Below are 22,546 nucleotides of genomic sequence, written 5' to 3' on the forward strand. Positions count from 1 at the left end.
CCCACCCACTCAGACATAACCAAATAAAACAGAAAAGCAGGATGAAACACATTTACAGTCAATAAACAAAGAAAATAATTCCTGAATGTCCTCAAGACAGCAATAATATCAAAACACTTTTAAAAAACAGGACAGGATGTCTCCTGAAAGCGTCCAAAATGAAACACCAGATGACCTCCCAGTAGAAGAAAAGACACTGCAACTACCTGATAGAGAATTCAAAACTCTAATATTCAGGGCTCTCTAAGAGACGAAGGAAAAAGCAGACAAAAATAAGGAAAAAAATGACAAAATCATGGAAAAGACGGACAAAACAATGGAAGAATTTCAGAAAATAATACAGGAACAAAGTGTCAAAGTAAATAAAAAAACTAGAAATCATACAAAAACAATTGGAAATCCAAAAGATAAAAAACAAAATTTCAGAAATGGACACTGCCATAAAAGGTTTTAGGAGCAAATGCAGCAATGGAAGACAGGACCAGCAAAACTGAAGACAAATCCTTGGATACCACTTTGTTTGAGGAAAAAATCAGAGAAAAGAATGAAGAAAAATGAAAAAGCCCTGAGCATGATACCAGTTACAATCCAAAGGCAAAAATTTCTGTGTGATTGGAGTTCCAGAACAGGGGGAGAAAACAGAAAACAGAGAGGATCACTGAAGATTTGCTAACAGAAAACTTCCCTAATATCATGAAGGTTAAAAAGCTGACCACCCAAGAAGTGCAATGAACTGAATATAGGATAGACCCCAAAAGAAAAGCACCAACACATATCATAATCACACTCGCTAAAACCAAAGACAAAGAAATAATCTTGAAAGCAGCTTGAGAAAAACAAAAGTCATATACAAACAGGAAACAGTAAGACTAAACTCTCATTACCCAGCAGAAACCATACAAACAAGAAGGCAATGGGGTGACATGTAAAATCTTGAAAGAAAAAAAATTGCGAACCATGAATAATATATCCTGCAAAACCCTCACTCAAAAATGATGGCAAAATTAGGACATTTCCAGATAAACACAAATTAAGGGAATATGTAAAAACCAAACCCATGAGAATTATTAAAGGGAGTCTTTTGGTTAGAGAATCAATAACATCAGACAACAGCCTGAACCTGGGATACAAGACCCCATCAGCCAGATATCAAACTGGGCAGTGACCTCTCAAGGATAAAACAAAACTAAAAATTTACAGCAGGAAATAGAGAGGTCAATCTGTAAATGACAACAACATCAGAACAACAAACAAGGGCAAAAAATGGTGTACGTATAGAACTTTCAAATGGAGAGGAAGTCAAGGTAATATCAGGCAAAAAAATACTGGTGCAAACTTAGGAAGATAAGGGTAAATTTCAAGATAAACACAAAGAAAGTTAACAAATGTACTCATCAAAATACAGAAGAAAACAAAGTCTCGGTAAACAATAAATCTACAAACATGAAAGAAACAAAAAAATTCACAAACAAAAGGAATTCAGCACAGACGAATAGAGGAACAAACAAAATGTCAGCACACAAAAAAAGCATGAAAATGACAGCAATAAACTCACACCTATCAATAATCACATGGAATGTAAGTGGCTTAAATGTCCCCATTAAGAAACAGAGTGATAAAATGGACAACAAAATAGGATCCATCAATATGCTGTCTACAAGATATATACTTTTGAAACAAAGATATAAATATATTAAAAATCAAAGGATGGAAAACAATGTATCAAGCAAACAGCAACCAAAAAAGAAAAAAACAAAACAGGAGTGGCAATACTAATCTGAGAAAAAAATAGACTTTAAAACAAAATCATCATAAAAGAGGAAGAAAGCATTATATAATGACTAAATGGACAATCTGTCATGAAGATGTAATCATAATAAATATCTATGCACCCAATGACAGGGCTCCAAAATACATAAACTCTAACAGCACTGAAAAGAGAAACTGACAGTTCCACAGCAATAGTAGGAGACTTCAACACACCACTCTTAGTAAAAGACAGATCTACAAAGAAACTCAATAAAGACACAGAAAATCTAAAGGCCACAATCAATCAACTTGACCCCATAGACACATATAGAACATTCCACTCAACAGCCGCAAAGTACACATTCTTTTCCAACAAACATGGAATGTTTTTCAGAATAGAACACATTTTAGGCCACAAGCAACACTCAACCAAATCCAAAACCTTGAGACAATACAAAGTATCTTCTCTGACCACAACGCCATCAAAGTAGAAATTAACAAAAGGAAGAGCAAGGAAAAAAAATCAATTACGTGGAACCTGATTAACTCCCTGCTTAAAAACCACTGGGTAATAGAAGAAATCAGAGATGGAATCAAAAAATTCCTAGAATCAAATGAGAATAAAAATACATCATACCAAAACCTTTGGGGCACAGCAAAGGCAGTCCTCAGAGGTCAATTAAGAGCAACAGATGCACACATCAAAAAAGAAGAAAAGGACAAAATCAACATTTTAGCTACACGATTTGAACAAATAGAAAGAGAACAGCGAAAGAAGCCCACAGCCACTAGAAGAAAGGAAATAATAAAGATTAGAGCAGAAATAAATGACATAGAGAATAGAAAAATAGAAAAAAATCAACAAAACCAAAAGTTGGTTCTTTGAAAAGATCATCAAAATCAACAACCCGCTGGCCAAACTGCTCCACTGACTGGCTGTTCCTCAACCTTTCTCCCCCTCCTCGGGTCTCCCTACTCCCTGAGACACAACAATATTGAAATTAGCCCAGTTGATAACCCTACAATGGCCTCTAAGTGTTCAAGTGAAATGAAGAGTCAGTCGCACATGTCACTTTAAATGAAAAGCTATAAATGCTTAAGTTTAGTGAGGAAGGCATATTGAAAGCTGAGATATGCCAAAAGCTAGGCGTCTTGCACCAAACAGCCAAGCCATGAATGCAGAGGAAAAATTCTTGAAGAAAATTAAATGTGCTACTCCAGTGAACACACGAATGATAAGAAAGCAAGACAGCCTTATTGCTGATATGGAGAAAGCTTTAGTGGTCCGGATAGAATATCAAACCAGCCACAACATTCCCTTAAGTCAAAGCCTAATCCAGAGCAAGGCACTAACTCTCTTCAATTCTATGAACATTGAGAGAGGTGAGGAAGCTGCAGAAGAAAAGTTTGAAGCTAGTGGAGGCTGGTTCATGAGGTTTAAGGAAAGAAGCCGTCTCCATAGCATGGAAGTGCAAGGTGAAGCAGCAGGTGCTGATGTAGAAGCTGCAGCACTTTATGCAGAAGATTGAGCTAAGATAATTGGTTGAAGAAAGCTACACTGAGCAACAGATTTTCAGTGTAGATGAAACAGCCTTCTATTGGAAGAAGAGGCCATCTTGGACTTTCATAGCTAGAGAGGAGAAGTCAATGCCTGAGTTCAAAACTTGAAAGTACAGGCTGACTTTTGGTAGGGGCTAATGCAACTGATAACTTTAAGTTGAAACCAATGCTTATTTACCATTCTGAAAATTGCTGGGCCCTTAAGGATTATGCTAGATCTACTCTGTGCTGTATAAGGAGCCTAGTGTCACTGGTTAGGAGCTCCTCTGTTAACCAAAAGGTCAGCAGTTCAAATCTACCAGTGACTCCTTGGAACCCCTATGGGGCAGTTCTGCCTGTCCTAAAGGGTCGCTATGAGTTGAAATTGACTCAACTGCAGCAATTTTTTTTTTTTTTTTTTGTGCTCTGCAAATGGGACAACAAAGCCTGGATGACAGCTCATCTGTTTACATGGCTTACTGAATATTTCAAACCCACTGTTGAGACCTACTGCTCAGAAAAAAAAAGATTCCTTTCAAAATATTACTGCTCATTGACAATGTACCCGGTCACCCAAGAGCTCTGATGGAGATGTACAAGGAGATTAACGTTATTTCCATGCCTCCTGACACAACATGCATTCTGCAGCCCATGGATCAATCAAAGAGTAATTTTGACTTTTAAGTCTTATTATTTAAGAAATACATTTCATAAGGCTATAGCTGCCATAGATAGTGATTCCTTTGGTGGATCTGGGCAAAGTAACTTGAAAACCTGGAAAGGATTTGCCGTTCTAGATGAAATTAAGAACAGTCGTGATTCATGGGAGGAGGTCAAAATATCAACATTAACAGGAGTTTGGAAGAAGTAGATCCCAGCTCTCATGGATGACTTTGATGAGTTTGAGACTTCAGTGGGGGAAGTAACTGCAGATGTGGTGGAAATAGCCAGAGAACCAGAATTACAAGTGGAGCCTGAAGATGTGACTGAATTGCTGCAATCACATAATAAAGCCCTAATAGTTGAGGTGTTGCTTCTTAATGGTGGGGCAAAGAAAGTGGTTTCTTGAGATGGAATCTACTCCCGGTGAAGATGCTATGAACATTGTTGAAGTGACAACAAAGGATTTAGAATATTACATAAACTTAGTTGATAAATCTGCAGCAGGGTTTGAGAGGATTGACTCCAGTTTTGAAAGAAGTTCTACCGTGGGTAAAACGCTACCAAACAGCATCACATACTACAGAGAAATCTTTCGTAAAAGGAAGAGTTGACATGGCAACCTTTATTGTTGTCTTATCTTAAGAAATTGCCACAGCCACCCCAGCCTTCAGCAACCACCACCATGATCAGTCAGCAGCCATCAATGTGCAGGCAAGACCTTCCATGAGCAAAAAGATTACAATTCACTGAAGGCTCAGATGATGGTTAGCATTTTTAGCAATAAAGTATTTTTTTAATTAAGGTCTGTGCTTTTTTTTTTGACAATGCTATTGCACACTTAATAGATTACAGTATAGTGTAAACATAACTTTTATATGTACTGGGAAACAAAAAAATTCGTGTGACTCGCTTTATTGCAGTATTTGCTTTCTTGCAGTGATCTGGAACCAAACCCTCAGTATCTCTGAGGTATGCCTGTACTTTGGAAAAGATATTTATATACCTTAGATATCCATTAGAATCACCCGGCAGACTTGTTAAAACACAGATTTCTGTGTTCCACTCCCCAAATTTCTGATTCAGTAGGTCTGGGAATTTGCATTTCCAACAAGTTCCCAGGTGACACCAATGCTGCTGGTTTGCAGATCATACTTCGAGAACCACTCCCTTAAACCACTCAGAAATTCAGTGCCATGAGTCTTGCCAAAGCATCTAAGGAACCAGATTGTCCTGCCGTACTCATTATCTGAAAGCTACTCAATGAGTCTACTCATTAATGCATTTGAATTATGGTGTCGCTGAAGAATATTGAATATATCATGGACTGCCAGAAGAACAAACAAACCTGTCCTGAAGGAAGTACAGCCAGAATGCTTCTTAGAAGCAAGGATGGCAAGAGTTTGTCTTGCTTACTTTGGACACATCGTCAGGAGAGCCCAATCTGTGGAGAAGAACTTCATGCTTGGTAAAGGGTCAAGGGAAAAGAGGGAGACCCTCAGTAAGACAGATTGTACATGGTGGCTGCAACAATGGACTCAAACAGAGCAGTGATTGTGAGGATGGCAGAGGACTGGGCAATGTTTCCTTCTGTTATACATAAGTTAACTATGAGTTGGAGCCAACTCTATGGCACCTAACACCACCAACATCATCATCAATGGAGTAAACCAGAAGGATATCTTGTGAAATGGTAAGATGTTTAAGTTCCCCGCAGGAAAATGATAGGACAGAATGAGAGAGTTTTGTAACTCTGAGGGAGGATGGTGAAGGTATATTGTTGTCTCTGTTAGGAGAAGCAGCAACTGATCCTGATTTTTCTTGCTTATATAAATGGAGGAAACATCCACCAGATGAAAAGACATATACTTGGAGCCAAGGACTACATTAATTTACTTTAGACATCACATCTGAAACAGCAGCTAAAACTGGTGTCACCACTTGATTAAATTTATGTTAACCCATTGCTTTTCTCTACCTCTCATCTGTGTTGGCAAAATGGGTGAGTTAAATCAAGACTATGAAAGGAATCAAGAACTCTTTATATTTGAAAAGGGAAGAGGCCCTGGGTAAGTAAAGCACTATTGAAGAAAAGAAGAATAAAATAGGAGGACTCACACTACCTGATCTCAGAACTTACTATACAGCTACGGCAGTCAAAACAGCCTGGTACTGGTACAATGACAGATACATTGACCAATGGAACAGAATTGAGAACTCAGATGTAAATCCATCCACCTACTGTCACCCGATCTTTGACAAGGGTCCAAAGTCCATCGAATGGGGAAAAGACAGTCTTTTAAACAAATGGTGCTGGCAAAACTGGATGTCCATCTGCAAAAAAATGAAACAGGACCCATATCTCACACCATACACAAAAACTAATTCAAAATGTATTAGAGACTTAAATATAAAACTAAAAGCCTCAAAGATCATAGAATAAAAATAGGATCAACCCTAGAGGCCCTAATACATGGCATTAACAGGACACAAACCATAACTACCAACACACAAATTCCGGAAGATAAGCTAGATAACTGGAACCTTCTAAAAATTAAACACTTATGCTCATCAAAAGACTTCACCAAAAGAGTAAAAAGAGAAACTACAGACTGGTAAAAAAATTTTGGGCTATGACAAATCTGACAAAGGTCTAATCTTTAAAATCTACAGGAAAATCCAGCACCTCTACAACAAAAAGACAAATAATCGAATTAAAAAATGGGCAAAGGAAATGAGCAGACACTTCACGAAAGAAGACATTCAGGCGGCAAACAGACACATGAGGAAATGCTCGTAATCACTAGCCATTAGAAAAATGCCAACCAAAACCGCAATGAGGCACCATCTCACCCTGGCATTAATGGCATGAATAATAAAAATAGAAAATAACAATTGTTGGAGAGGCTGTGGGGAGATTGAAACTGGTGGGAATGCAAAATGGTGCAACTGTTTTGGAAGACGATATGGTGCTTCCTTAGAAAGCTAGAAATAGAAATACCATATGATCCAGCAATCCAACTCCTAGGAATATATCCTAGAGAAATAAGAGCCATCACATGAACAGACATATGCACACCCCTGTTCATTGCTGCATTGTTTACAATAGCAAAAAATGGAAACAACCTAAGTGCCCATCAACAGATGAATGGATGAACAAATTATGGTACATACACACAATGGAGTACTATGAAACGATAAAGAACAATGATGAATTTGTGAAGCATCTCACAAGGTGGACAAACCTGGAGGGCATTATGCTGAGTGAAATAAGTCAATCACAAAAGGACAAATACTGTATGAGACCAATATTATAAAAACTCATGAAAAAGTTTACATACATAAAGAAACAACCTTTGATGATTATGAGGGAAGGGAGAGTGGGGATGGAAAAACACTAAATAGGCAATAGATAAGTGGTAGCTTTGGTGAAGGGTAAGATAGTACACAACATTGGGGAAGACAGCACAACTTGTTCAAGGCAAGGTCATGGAAGCTCCATAGACCCATCCAAACTCCATGAGGGATCAAATTTCTGGGCTGAGGGATGTGGGGACCGTGGCCGCAGGGAACATCTAGCTCAATTTCCATAATGTAGTTTATAAAGAAAATGTTCCACATTCTACTTTGGTGAGTAGCATCTGGGGTCTTCAAAGCTTGCGAGCAGACATTGAAGATACTCCACTGGTCTCACCCCATCGGCAGCAAGGGAGAATGAAGAAAACCAAAGACAAGGAAAAGACCACAACTACTACAGCCTCCACCAGAGGGAGCCCAGTACAACTAGATGGTGTCTGGCTACTACCACACACTGCTCTGACAGAAACCACAATAAAGGGTCCCAGACAGAGCTGGAGAAAAATGTAGAACAAAATCCTAACTCACAAAAAAAGACCAGACTTAGTAGCCTGACAGAGACTGGAGAAACCCTGAGACTATGGCCCCTGGACACCCTTTTAAGTCAGTAATGCAGTCACCCCTCAGGTTCAGCCTTCAGCCAAAGATTGGACAAGCCCATAAAACAAGACTAAATGGGCACACCAACCCAGGGGCAAGGACTAGAAAGCAGGAGGGGACAGGAAAGCTGGTAATAGGGATCCCAAGGTTGTGAAGGGAGAATGTTGACATGTTGTGGGGTTGGAAACCAATGTCACAAAACGATATGTATACTAATTGTTTAATGGGAAGCTAGTTCTGTAAACCTCTATCTAAAAAGCACAATAAAAAAAAGAAAGAAAAGAACTCTTTATCTTTGAACATAGAGAAAATCCAGTTTTCAGGTTTTACCTTCTGCTAAGAATTTGGAACTTTAAGGTTGTCATTCTCTTTCTTTACGCTGTCCAGCTCATTAAGAAACAACTCTTGAATACAAATGATTAATATACAGAACACTTCAAGACATCAGGAATGAGATCAGGAAGATCAGGCAATATGCAGAACAAGCCAAGGAACACACAGATAAAGCAGTTGACAAAATTAAAAAGGTTATTCAAGAACATAATTAAAAATTTAATAACCTACAAGACTCCATAGACAGCAATCAGAAATTCAGAAGATTAACAATAAATTTACAGAATTAGACAAGTCAATAGAAAGTCAGAGGAGCAGAATTGAGTAAGTGGAAGGCAAAATTGGTGAGATTGAAGACAAAGCACTTGGCACCAATATATTTGAAGAAAAAACATAAAATAATTGAAAAAAAAAAGAAGAGATCCTAAGATTCATGTGGGACTCTATAAGAGAAACAACCTACGAGTGATTGGAGTACCAGAATAGGGAGGGATAGCAGAAAATACAAAGAGAATTGTTGAAGATTTTTGGCAGAAAACGTCCCTAGATCTTAAAAGAAAGTCACCAAGATATATAATCAAGCTTGCCAAAACCAAACATAAACAGAAAATTTTAAGAGCAGCTAGGGATAAACGAAAAGTCACCGACAAAGGAGAGTCAATAAGAATAAGCTCAGACTACTCAGCAGAAACTGTGCAAGCAAGAAGGCAGTGGGATGACTTATATAAAGCATTGAAGGAAAAAAATTGCCAGCCAAGAATCATATATCCAGCAAAACTGTCTCGCAAATATGAAGGTGAAATTAGGACATTTCCAGATAAACAGAATTTTAGGGAATTCGTAAAACCCAAAACAATACTACAAGAAATACTAAAGAGAGTTCTATGGTTAGAAAACCAATAATATCAGCTATCAACCCAAGACTAGAACACTGGACAGAGCAATGAGATGTCAACAGAGATAGAGAAATCACAAAAATAAACCAAGATAAAAAAAATGCTCAAAACAGAGAAACAGCGATGTCATTATGTAAAGGAAGACAGCATTAAAACAATAAAGAAGGACTAAGAAATGTAGTCGTAGATGTTTCATATGGAGATGAAGACAAGGTGATATAAAGAAATAAAAGTTAGGTTTAAACTTAGAAAAATAGGGGTAAATATTAAGATAGACACAAAGGGACTAACAATCCTACTCCTCAAAATAAAATACATGAAAAAAATAGAGACTCAGCAGAAGCAAAATCAACTACAACAAAAGAGGAAAAGACAATATATAAACTACTCAGCACAAAAAATTAGGTAGGAAAAAGAAACTGTCAACAACGCACATAAAAAGACATCAATATGACAGTACTAAACTCATACCTATCCATAATTATGCCGAACGTAAATGGACTAAATGCATCAATAAAGAGACAGAGAGTGGCAGAATGGATTAAAAAAGCACGATCTGTCTATTGCTGCCTACAAGAGACACACCTTAGACTTAGAGACACAAACTAAATTCAAAGGATGGAAAAAATATATCAAGCAAACAACAGTCAAAAAAGAGCAGGAGTGGCAATATTAATTTCTGACAAAACAGATTTTAAAGTTAAATCCACCACAAAGGATAAGGAAGGACACTGTATAATGATTAAAGGGACAATATACCAAGAGGGTATAACCATATTAAATATTTATGCACCCAATGACAGGCCTGCAAGATACATAAAACAAACTCTACCAGCATTAAAAGATGAGATAGACAGTGCCACAATTATAGTAGGAGACTTCAACACAGCACTTTTGGTGAAGTACAGAACATCTGGAAAGAAGCTCAATAAAGACACAGAAGATCTAAATGCCACAATCAACCAACTTGACCTCATAGACATATACAGAACACTCCTCCCAACAGCAGCCAAGTATACTTTCTTTTCCAACACACATGGAACATTCTCTAGAATAGACCACATATTAGGTCATAAAGCAAGCCTTTGCAGAATCCAAAACATCAAAATATTACAAATCGTTTCCTCTGACCATAAGGCCATAAAAGTAGAAATCAGTAAGAGAAAAAACAGGGAAAAGAAATCAAACACTTGGAAACTGAACAATACCCTGCTCAAAAATGACTGGTTTATAGAAGACATTAACCCACTAAACCCAGGAGGGAATAAAGAAATTCAGAGAATCCAGTGAGAATGAAAACACTTCCGATTAGAACCTTTGGGATATGGCAAAAGCGGTGCTCAGAGATCAATTTATATCAATAAGTGCATACGCCCAAAAAGAAGAAAGGGCCAAAATCAAAGAATTATCCCTACAACTTGGACAAATAGAAAGACAGCAACAAAAGAAACCCTCAGGCACCAGAAGAAAGGAAATAATAAAAATTAGAACAGAATTAAATGAAATAGAAAACAGAAAAACAATTGAAAGAATTAACAAGACCAAAAGCTGGTTCTTTGAAAAAATTAACAAAATTGATAAACCATTGGCCAGACTGATAAAAGAAAAACAGGAGAGGATGCAAATAACCTGAATAAGAAATGAGGTGGGCGATATTACAACAGACGCAACTGAAATTAAAATAATCCTATCAGATTACTAGGAAAAATTGTACTCTAACAAATTTGAAAACCTAGAAGAAATGGGTGAAATTCTAGAAACACACTACCTACCTAAACTAACACAAACACACACAGAGGTAGAACAACTAAATGGACCCATAACAAAAGAAGAGATTGAAAAGGTAATTAAAAAACTCTCAACAACAACAACAAAAGCCCTGGCCCAGATGGCTTCACCACAAAGTTCTACCAAACTTTCAGAGAATAGTTAACACCACTACTACTAAAGGTACTTCAGAGCATAGAAAAGGACAGAATACTCCCAAACTCATTCTATGAAGCCAGCATATCCCTGATACCAAAACCAGCTAAAGACACCACAAATAAGAAAATTACACACCTATATCCCTCATGAACTTAGATGCAAAAATCCTCAACAAAATTCTAGCCAATAGAATTCAGCAACTTATCAAAAAACTAATTCACCATGACCAAGTGGTATTCATACCAGGTATGCAGGGATAGTTCCACATTAGAAAAACAATTAATATAATCCATCATATAAATAAAAGGAGAGAAAAACCACATGATCTTACCAATTGATGCAGAAAAAGCATTTGACAAAGTTCAACACCCATTCATGATGAAAACTCTCAGCAAAATAGGAATAGAAGGAAAATTCCTCAACATAATAATGGGCATTTATACAAAGCCAACAGCCAACGTCATCCTAAATGGAGAGAGTCTGAAAGCATTGCCGTTGAGATCAGGGACCAGACAAGGGTGCCCTTTATCATCACTCTTATTAAAGATTGTGCTGGAGGTCCCAGCCAGAGTAATTAGGCTAGATAAAGAAATAAAGGGCATCCATATTGGTAAGGAAGAAGTAAAAGTATCTCTGTTTGCAGATGACATGATCTTATACACAGAAAGCCCTAAAGAATCCTCAAGAAAACTACTGAAACTGATAGAAGAATTCAGCAGAGTATCAGGATACAAGATAAACATACAGAAATCAGTTTGATTCCTCTACGTCAACAAAAAGAACATTGAAGAGGAAATCACCAAATCAATACCATTTACAGTAGCCCCCAAGAAGATAAAATACTTAGGAATAAATCTTAACACAGACGTAAAAGACCTATACAAAGAAAAGTACAAGACTCTACTGCAAGAAACCAAAAGCGAACTACATAAGTGGAAAAACATACCTTGCTCATGGATAGGAAGAGTTAACATTGTAAAAACGTCTATCCTACCAAAAGCCATCTATAGATACAACAGAATTCGGACCCAAATTCCAATGACATTTTTTAATGAAATGGAGAAACAAGTTGCCAACTTCATATAGAAGGGAAAGAGGCCCCGGATAAGTAAAGCATCACTGAAAAAGAAGAACAAAGTGGGAGGCCTCACTCTACCTGATTTTAGAACCTACTATACTGCCGTAGTAGTCAAAACAGCCTGGTACTGGCACAACAACAGATGCATAGACCAGTGGAACAGAACTGAGAACCCAGACCTAAATCCATCCAGATATGAGCAGTTGATATTTGTCAAAGGCCCAAAGTCAGCTAAATGGGGGAAAAGACAGTCTCTTTAACAAATGGTGCTGGCAAAACTGGATATCCGTCTGGAAAAAAAAAAAAAATGAAACAAGACTCATACCTCACAGCATGCACAAAAACGAACTCAAAATGGTCAAAGACCTAAAAGTAAAATCTAAAACGATAAAGATCATGGAAGAAAAAATAGGGACAACACTAGGAGCCCTAACACATGGCATAAACATTATACAAAACAATACTAACAAGGTCAAAAAAAACTAGATAACAGTGAGCTCCTAATAATCAAATACCTATGGTCATCTAAAGACCTCATCAAAAGAGTAAAAAGATTGCCTACAAAGTGTAAAAAAGTTTTTAGCTATGACATTTCTCATCAGCATCTGATCTCTAAAATCTATATGATACTGCAAAAACTCAACTACAAAAAGACAACCCAATTAAAAAATGGGCAGAGAGTATGAACGGGTACTTCACTAAAGAAGACATTCAGGTAGCTAACAGATACAGACTGGAACACTTATACACTTCTGGTGGGAATGTAAAATGGTACAACCACTTTGGAAATCAATTTGGCGTTTCCTTAAAAAGCTAGAAATAGAAATACTACACTATCCAGCAATCCCACTCCTTGGAATATACCCTAGAGAAATAAGAGCCTTTACACAAACAGATATATGCATACCCACGTTCATTGCAGCACTGTTTACAACAGCAAAAAATGGAAGCAATGAAGGTGCCCATCAATGGATGAACAGATAAATAAATAATGGTATGTTCACACAATGGAATACTACGCATCGATAAAGAACAGTGATGAATCCGTGAAACATTTCATAACATGGAGGAATCTGGAAGGCATTATGGTGAGTGAAATTAGTTAGTTGCAAAAGAACAAATATTGTATGAGACCACTATTATAAGAACTCAAAAAAAATAGTTTAATCAGAGAAGAAAATATTCTTTGATTGTTACGAGAGTGGGGAGGGAGGAAGGGAGAGGGGTTTTCACTAATTAGACAGTAGATAAGAACTATTTTAGGTGAAGGGAAAGACAACACACAATACAGGAGGAGTCAGCACAACTGGACTAAACCAGAAGCAAAGAAGTTTCCTGAATAAACTGAACTCCTCGAAGGCCAGCTAGTAGGAGGCGTGGGGGCTCGGGGACCATCGTTTCAGGAGACATCTAAGTCAATTGGCATAATAAAATCTGTTAAGAAAACATCCTGCATCCCACTTTGGAGAGTGGCATCTGGGGTCTTAAACGCTAGCAAGCGGCCATCTAAGGTGCATCAATTGGCCTCTACCCAGCTGGATCAAAGGAGAATGAAGAACACCAAAGACACAAGGTAATTACGAGCCCAAGAGACAGAAAAGGCCATGTAAACCAGAGACTGCACCAGCCTGAGACCAGAAGAAGTAAATGGTGCCTGGCTACACTGATGACTGCCCTGTCAGGGAACACAACAGAGAACCCCTGCGGGAGCAGGGAAGCAGTGGGATGCAGACCCCAAATTCTTATAAAAAGACCATACTTAATGGTCTGACTGAGACTAGAAGGATGCCAGAGGCCATGGTCTCCAGACCTTCTGTTAGCCCAAGACAGGAACCATTCCCAAAGCCAACTCTTCAGACAGGGATTGGACTGGACTATGTGATAGAAAATGATACCGGTGAAGAGTGAGCTTCTTGGATCACGTAGACACATGAGACTTTGTGGGCAGCTCCTGTCTGGAGAAGAGATGAGAGGGCAGAGGGGGCCAGAAGTGGGCTGAATGGACACGAAAATAGAGAGTGGAGGGAAGGAGTGTGCTGTGTCATTAGAGGGAGAGCAACTAGGAATATATAAATATATATATATATATATATAGCAAGGTGTATATAATTTTTGTATGAGAGACTGACTTGGTTTGTAAACACTCACTTAAAGCAAAAAATTAAAAAAGAAACAACTCTTCTACTCAACAGTCCTTGAATTGTCCTTTCCTGTGCAGCCATTTTGTCCCCCATAGCCTTGTCTTCAACGGGCACTTTTAAAAGGTGAGAACATGTTTTAATTTGCTTGGTATTTTGCTACTTCAGGAGAGAGTAGACCTGCCCCACAGAGTTTCCAAGGTGTGCCTGGCGCATTTGAACTGCCGACCCTTTGTTTAGCAGCCATATCACTTAACCACTACGTCACTAGGGCTTCCTACTATATGACAAGGACTGCCAATTCCTATTCTTTAATTCTAGTTTTCTTTTCTCTCAGCTTCAACTAATAAATCTTGATTTTATTCCATTTCACTGAGAGTCTATTGCATTCAGCTTATTTATGTTAGCAATTTTTGTATGAGTTAAGTTTTTTAGTTGCAAACAATACAAATCAATTCTGGCTAATTTAAGCAGAAAAAGAATTTATACAAAGATATTGGGAAAGATATATAGAATCTCCAAGAAACCTGGAGAACTAGGGTTGGGGATTTTGTAGCTAGAAGTAGTAGTCAAAACAAATGCCTCCAAATCAGTCTAGTGACTAATGCCACTGCTGGGCACAGGAGCCTTTGCTTTTATTGCCAGTACGGTAAAGACTAGACAGTAGGTGTTGCTGTTCGAAACGCTGCCACTGCTGCCTTGGGAAACCAGATGCAGCTGTTGTTACTGTTGCCATCCTTACCAGAATAGCTTCTCTAGGGTTCCTACTTCTTTGCATCACTAGCTTCTGTTTCAAGTCTGGGTCAGGTACATACATGATTGATGGAATCTAGGCCATGTGTCCATGCCCTAGCTGGAAGGCAGTCTAGGAAATGTATGAATTTTCAGCTTCTCGAGTATGTGAAGAGTTCTGTTTTACAAAGTGGAGGTATTCTCCAAACATAAGAAGAGTTAGATGTTGGAAAGCCAAAAAGAATGATAGATGCTTACTACACTTACCAGGCGATGATGCAATTTTTTTCTTAACATGCTATTGTATTTCTGATATTATTTAATTTAGGATTTTTAAAAACATAGGTTTATATGTGATATTGGCTAGAATTGTGAATTGTGCTTGTCTGATTTGGTTATTGGCGTTATCTTAATCTTAAAAAATAACTTGGGAAGCTTTCAATCATTTTTCTTTACTCTGAAGAGTTTATAGAAAAGGAAATCATCTGTTTTTTGAAGATATGATTGAATTTACACATGAAGTGGTTGGAATCTGGTCCCTACCACCTGCCCCCACCACCATTCTTTTGCCTATAGAGGATAGAGGATCAGTAAATCTATTTATTATTTTTTTAAATCATTACTTTTTAAAGCTTGTCAAAATAATTAAAGTAATTAAAAGATTAAATAATCCTGAAAGGCTTGTGTGATGGTTAAGGGGAGTGTCAGCCTGGGTGGGTCCTGATCCTCAGTGGTTTGGCAGTTACGATTTAGTTTGGCAGCTTTGTGTATGTGTGTGTGTGTGTGTGTTCTTAATTTTTTTTTCTGAATGTACCTCAGATTACCTATTCTACTGAGTTTTTTTTTTGCCTGGAGATTCTCCTCTGAGAACTTTGTATTCTTGTTTGATTGTTGACTACGCCTGCCGTTAAACTGTAATTTCCCTTCGCTGCTGTCCCAGAACCACTGCTGCCTTGATCCCCTACTTTCTTTTTTTTAATTTTATTGTGCTTTAGGTGAAAGTTTACAGACTAAATTAGTTTCTCATTCAGTAATTTATACCCAAATTGTTTTGTAACATTGGTTGCAATCTCTGCAATGTGTCAGCTGTCTCCCCCTTTCCACCCTAGTTTCCCATTTTCCGTTCGACCAGTGTTCCTGTCCCTTCCTTCTTGTCTTTGCTTTTGGGCAGGTGTTCCCATTTGGTCTTGTCTACTTGATTGATTTAAGAAGCACTTTTCTCACAGTGTTATTGTTTATTTTAATCTTTGGCCGAAAGGTGAACTTTGGAAGTGGCTTCGGTTTTGAGTTAGAGGGGTGCCTGGAGGTCAGAGATTCCTCTGGTTTATCTTCAGGCGAGTTAGTCTGGTCTTTTTTTTGTTGTTGTAAATTTGAATTTTGTTCTACATTTTTCTCCCACCCTGTCCTGGACCCTTTACTGTGATCCCTGCCAGAGTGGTTGGTGGTGCTAGCCAGGCATCATCTAGTTATTCCAGGCTTAGGCTGGTGGAGGCTGTGGTTCATGTGGTCCATTAGTCCTTTGGATTAATATTTTCCTTGTGTCTTTGGTTTTCTTTATTCTCCTTTGCTCCAGATAGAATGGGGCCAATAGATGTGTCTTAGATGGCTGGTCTCAAGCTTCAAGACCCTGGATGCTACTCACCAAAGTAGGATGTAGAACATTTTCTTTATAAACTATCTTATGCCAATTGACCTAGATGTTTCCTGAGATCATGGTCCCCAGCCCTCAGCCCCAGTAACTCAGTCTCTCAGGGTGTTTGGATGTGTGTGGGAAGCTTCTACGACTGTGCCCCATTTGTGCTCTATTACATTGCGTATATTTGTGCTGTACATGCAAATACATGTGTAAAAATGTCCATAGCCTAACATATATATGTACATGGGTATACTCTTATGTGCCCTCCTGCCCCTATTCAGCATACGTATCTGCCTATGTATCTGCTTATAAGTTATTTGTTTTTACTGCTGTCATAGGGTTGTATATGCTATAGTAATTACTGCGGCTGCCTTTCTTTTTTTTTCCCCCCCTTGTATTCCTCTAAGTGTCTTCCTTTGCCTTGGTCAAAGTGTGCTGACTTTCCCTATATTGTGTGTTGTCTTTCCCTTCACTAAAGTTTGCTATCAGGTTAGTGATTTCCCATCCCCACCCCTCCCCTCCCTCAAAGATTGTTTCTTTTTGTGTGTAAACCTTTTCTTGAGTTTTTATAATAGTGGTCTCACACAGTGTTTGTCCTTTTATGATTGACTTATTTCACTCAGCATAATGCCCTCCAGATTCATCTATGTTGTGAGATGTTTCGCAGATTCATCATTTTCTTTTTCATTGCATAGTATTCCATTGTGTGTATGTGTCATAATTTGCTTATCCATTCATCTGTTAATGGGCATTTAGATTGTTTCTATGTTTTTGCTATTGTGAATAATGCTACAGTGAACATGGGTGGCATGTGTCTATTCGTATGATGGCTCTTATTTTTCTAGGATATGTTTGTAGGAGTGGGATTGCTGGATCATCTGGTATTTCCATTTCTAGCTTTCTAACGAAACACCGTATTGTTTTCCAAAACGGTTGTACCATTTCATATTCCCACCGGGAGTGCATAAGAGTTCCAAGCTCCCCACAGCTTCTCCAACATTTGTTATTTTCTGTTTTTATGATTCGTGCCAGTAAGGCCAGGGTGAGATGGTATCTCATTGTGGTTTTCATTTGCATTTCTCTAGTAGCAAGTGATCTAGAGCACGTCCTCGTGTGTCTGTTAGCCACCTGAATGTCTTCTTTGGTGAAGTATCTTCATATCTTTTGCCCATTTTTTAGTTGGATTGTTAGTCTTTTTATTGTGGAAGTGTTGGATTTTCAAACAGATTTTAGAGATTAAACCTTTGTCTGTTTCGTCATAGCCAAATTTTTTTCCCCAGTCTGTGGGTTCTCTTTTTACTCTTTTGGTGAAATCTTTTGATGAGAGTGTTTAATTTTTAGAAGATTTCAGTTATCTAGCTTATTTTCTGGTGTTTGTGTATTGTTAGTTATGGTTTGTATCCTGTTTATGCCATGTATTAGGGCCTCTAGTGTTCACCCTATTTTTTCTTCTATGATCTTTACAGTTTTTGGTTTTATATGTAGGTCTTTGAGTCATTTTGAATTAGTTTTTGTGTATGATGTGAGGTATGGGTCCTGTTTCATTTTTTTTTGCAGATGGACAGTTTTCCCAGCAACATTTGTTAAGAAGACTGTCTTTCCCCCATTTGATGAACTTTGGGCGTTTGTCGAAGATCAGATGACCATGGGTGGATGGATTTACATCTGGTTTCTCAATTCTGTTCCATTGGTCAACGTGTCTATCGTTGTACCAGTATCAGGCCGTTTTGACTACTGTAGCTGTATAGTAGGCTCTGAGGTCAGGTAGTGCAAGTCCTCCTACTTTCTTCTTCAGTAGTGCTTTACTTATCTGGTGCCTCTTCCTTTTCCGTATAAAGTTAATGATTAGTTTTTCCATCTCTTTAAAGAATGCTTTTGGTACTTAGATTGGGATGCATTGTATTTGTAGAAAATTGACATTTTCATAATGCCGAGTCTACCTATCTATGAGTATGGTATGGTTTTCCACTTATGTAGGTCTCTTTTGGTTTCTTGTAGAAGTGTTTTGTAGTTTTCTTTTTATAGGTCTTTTACATTGCTGGTTAGATTTATTCCTAAGTATTTTATTTTTTTTTTAGGGGCCATTATAAATGCTATTACTTTCCTGACTTCCTTTTTGTAGCTCTCTTTATTAGTGTATAGGAATCCAACTGATTTTTGTATGTTTATCTTGTATCCATCGACTCTGCTGAATCTATTAGTTCTAGTAGTTTTCTCGTGGAGTCTTTTGAGTTTTCTATGTACAGTATCATATACGCAAATAGGAGCAATTTTACTTCTTCGTTACCAATTTGGACGCCCTTTATTTCTTTTTCTTGCCTTATTGCTCTAGCTAGGACATCCAGCACAATGTTAAATAGGAGTGGTGATAAAGGGCAACCTTGTCTTGTTCCTGTTCTCAAAGGATGTATTTTCTCCTTGTCTCCGTTAAGAATGATGTTAGCCGTTGGTTTTGTATAACCCAAAACCAAACCCGTTGCTGTCAAGTAGATTCCGACTCATAGCGACCCTATAGGACAGAGCAGAACTGCCTGGTGGATTCAAACTGCTGACCTTTTGGTTAGCAGCTGTAGCTCTTAACCACTACACCAGGGTTTTGTATAAAAAACACCAGGGTTTTGTATAGATGGCCTTTATTGTGTTGAGAAATTTCCCTTCTATTCCTATTTTATTGAGAGTTTTTATCAGGAATGGGTGGGTGTTGGACTTGGTTGAATGCCTTTTCTGTGTCGATTCAGATGATAAAGTGATTCTTTTATTTATGTGGTGGATTACATTGATTGATTTTCTAATATTAAACAATCCTTATATATCTTGTATGAACCCCACTTGGTTATGGTGTGTTTATATATATATATATATATATATATATATATATATATATATATATGATGCTGCATTCTATCAGCTTGAATTTCGTTGAAAAATTTTCGTCTGTATTAATGAGAGATTTTGATCTGTAATTTTTTTTTGTGGTGTCTGCCTGGTTTTGGTATCAGGGTTATGCTGGCTTCATAGAATGAATTTGGAAGTATCCCTTCCTTTTTTATGTTCTAAAATAGTTTGAGTATTACTGGTGTAAACTCTTCTCTGAATGTTTGCTAGATCTCCAGTGAAGTCATCTGGGCCAGGGCTTTTTGTTTCCTGTAGGTTTTCAAATTTCTTTAAGTTTTACAAAGTACTCTGTCACAATCCTTTTTATTTCATTTGGGTCTTTTGGAATGTTCTCCATTTCATTTCTTATTTGAGTTATTTCCATTCTCTCATGTTTTTCTTTTGTCAATTTGGTCAATGGTTTATCGATTTTTTTTGTAATTATTTTTATTTTACTTTAGATGAAGGTTTACAGAATGAACTAGTTTCTCATTAAACAGTTAGTACACATATTGTTTTATGACATTGGTTAGCCTCCCCATGACATGTCAACACTCTCCCTTCTCAACATTAGTTTCCATATTACCAGCTTTCCCGTCCCCTCCTGCCTTCTATTCCTTGTCCCAGGGCTGATGTCCCCTTTAAGTCTTGTTTTGTTTCATGGGCCTGTCCAATCTTTGGCTGAGGGTGGAATCTCAGGAGTGACTTCATTACTGAGCTGAAAGGGTGTCCAGGGGCCATGCTCTTAGGGTTTCTCCAGTCTCTGTCAGGCCAGAAAGTCTTGTCTTTCTTTTTGAGTTAGAATTTTGTTCTACGTTTTTCTCCAGCTCTGTCTAGGACCCTCTATTGCGATCCCTGTCAGAGCAGTCAGTGGTGGTAGCTGGGCACCATCTGCTAGTAATGGGCTCAGTCTGGTGGAAACTGTGGTAGGTATGGTCCTTTGGACTAATCTTTCCCTTGTATCTTTAGTTTTCTTCATTCTTCCTTGGTCCTGAAGGGGTGAGATCAGTGGAATATCCTAGTTGGCTGCTCACAGGCTTTTAAGATCCCAGACGCTACTCACCACAGTAGATTGTAGAACATTTTCTTTATAAACTATGCTATGCCAATTGAGCTAGGTATTCCCTGAGACCATGGTCCCTGCAGTCCTCAGCCCAGAAATTTGGTCCCTCAGGGAGTTTGGCTGTATCTATGGAGCTTCCATGATCTTGCCTTGTACAAGTTGTGCTGGCTTCCCCAATATTGTGTACTGTCTTGCCTTTCACCAAAGTTACCACTTATCTATTGTGTCTTTAGTGTTTTTTTATCCCCACCTTTCCCCACCCTTGTAACCATCAAAGATTGTTTCTTTTTGTGTGTAAAACTTTTCATGAGTTTTACAGTAGCGTTCTCATACAATATTTGTCCTTTTGTGATTGGCTTATTTCACTCAGCATGATGCCTTCCGGATTCATCCATTTTATAAGATGATTCACAGATTCATCATTGTCCTTTTTCATTGTGTAATACTCCATAGTAAATGTCTGTATCACAGTTTGTTTATCCATTCATCTCTTGATAGGCATCTGGGTTGTTTCCATATTTTTGCTATTGTGAACAATGCTGCAGTGAACATGGGTGTGCATATGTCTATTCATGTGAGGACTCTTATTTCTCTAGGATATATTCCTAGGGGTGTGATTGCTGGATCATATGGTATTTTTATTTCTAGCTTTCTAAGGAAATGCCATATCATCTTCCAAAATGGTTGTATCATTTTGCATTCCCACCAGCAGTGCATAAGAGTTCTGATCTCACCGCAGCCTTTCCAATATTTATTATTTCCTGTTTTTTTGACTTGTGCCAGTAATGCTGGGGTGAGATCGTATCTCACTGTGGTTTTGATTTGCATTTCTCTAATGGCTAGAGATAGTGAGCATTTCCTCATGTGTCAGTTGGCCACTTGAATGTCTTCTTTGCTGAAGTGTCTGTTCATTTCCTTTAACCATTTTTTAATTGGATTATTTGTCTTTTTGTTGTAGAGGTGTTGGATTTTCTTGCAAGTTTAGAGATCAGATCTTTGTCTGACTTGTAATAGCCATTTTTTCCCCCTTGTCTTTGGGTTCTCTCCTTTCTCTTTTGGTGAAGTCTTTTGATGAGCATAAGTGTTTAATTTTTAGAAGGTCCCAGTTATCCATCTTATCTTCTGGAGTTTGTGTGTTGTTAGCTGTGGTTTGTATCCTGTTAATGCCATGTGTTAGGGCTTCTAGCATTGATCCTATTCTTTCTTCTATGAACTTCATATTTTTTAGCTTTATATTTAGGTCTTTCATCCATTTTGAATTAGTTTTTTTATATGGTGTGAGATATGGGTCCTGTTCCATTGTTTTGCAGATGAACATCCAGTTTTGCCAGCAGTATTTGTTAAAAAGACTGTCTTTTCCCCATTTGATGGACTTTGGGCCCTTGTCGAAGATCAGGTGACCATAGGGGGATGAATTTACATCTGGGTTCTCAATTCTGTTCCATTGGTCAATGTATCTGTCGTTGTACCAGTGCCAGCTGTTTTGACTACCGTAGCTGAATAGTAGGCTCTGAAGTCAGATAGTACGAGTCCTACTTTATTCTTCTTCTTCAGTAGTGCTTTACTTATCTGGAGCTTCTTCCCTTTCCATATAAAATTAATTATAATTTTCCCATTTCTTTAAAGAATGTTGTTGGTATTTGGATCAGGATTGCACTGTATTTGTAAATCTTTTTGGGTAGAATTGACATTTTCACAATGTTGAGTCTATGTATCCATGAGCATGGTTAAGTTTTTCCATTTATGTAGATCTCTTTTGGTTTCTTGCCATAGTGTTCTGTAGTTTTCTTTGTATAGGTCTTTTACATCCCTGGTTAGATTTATTCACAAGTTTGTTTTTTTTTTTTTTAGGGGCTATTATAATGGTACTGTTTTCCTGATTTCCTTTTCATCCTTCTCTCTGTTAGTGTATAGGAATCCAACTGATTATTGTATGTTTATCTTGTATCCTGCTACTCTGCCGAA

The sequence above is a fragment of the Loxodonta africana genome, chromosome 4 (assembly GCF_030014295.1).
Source record: "Loxodonta africana isolate mLoxAfr1 chromosome 4, mLoxAfr1.hap2, whole genome shotgun sequence".
Lineage (NCBI taxonomy): Eukaryota > Metazoa > Chordata > Mammalia > Proboscidea > Elephantidae > Loxodonta > Loxodonta africana.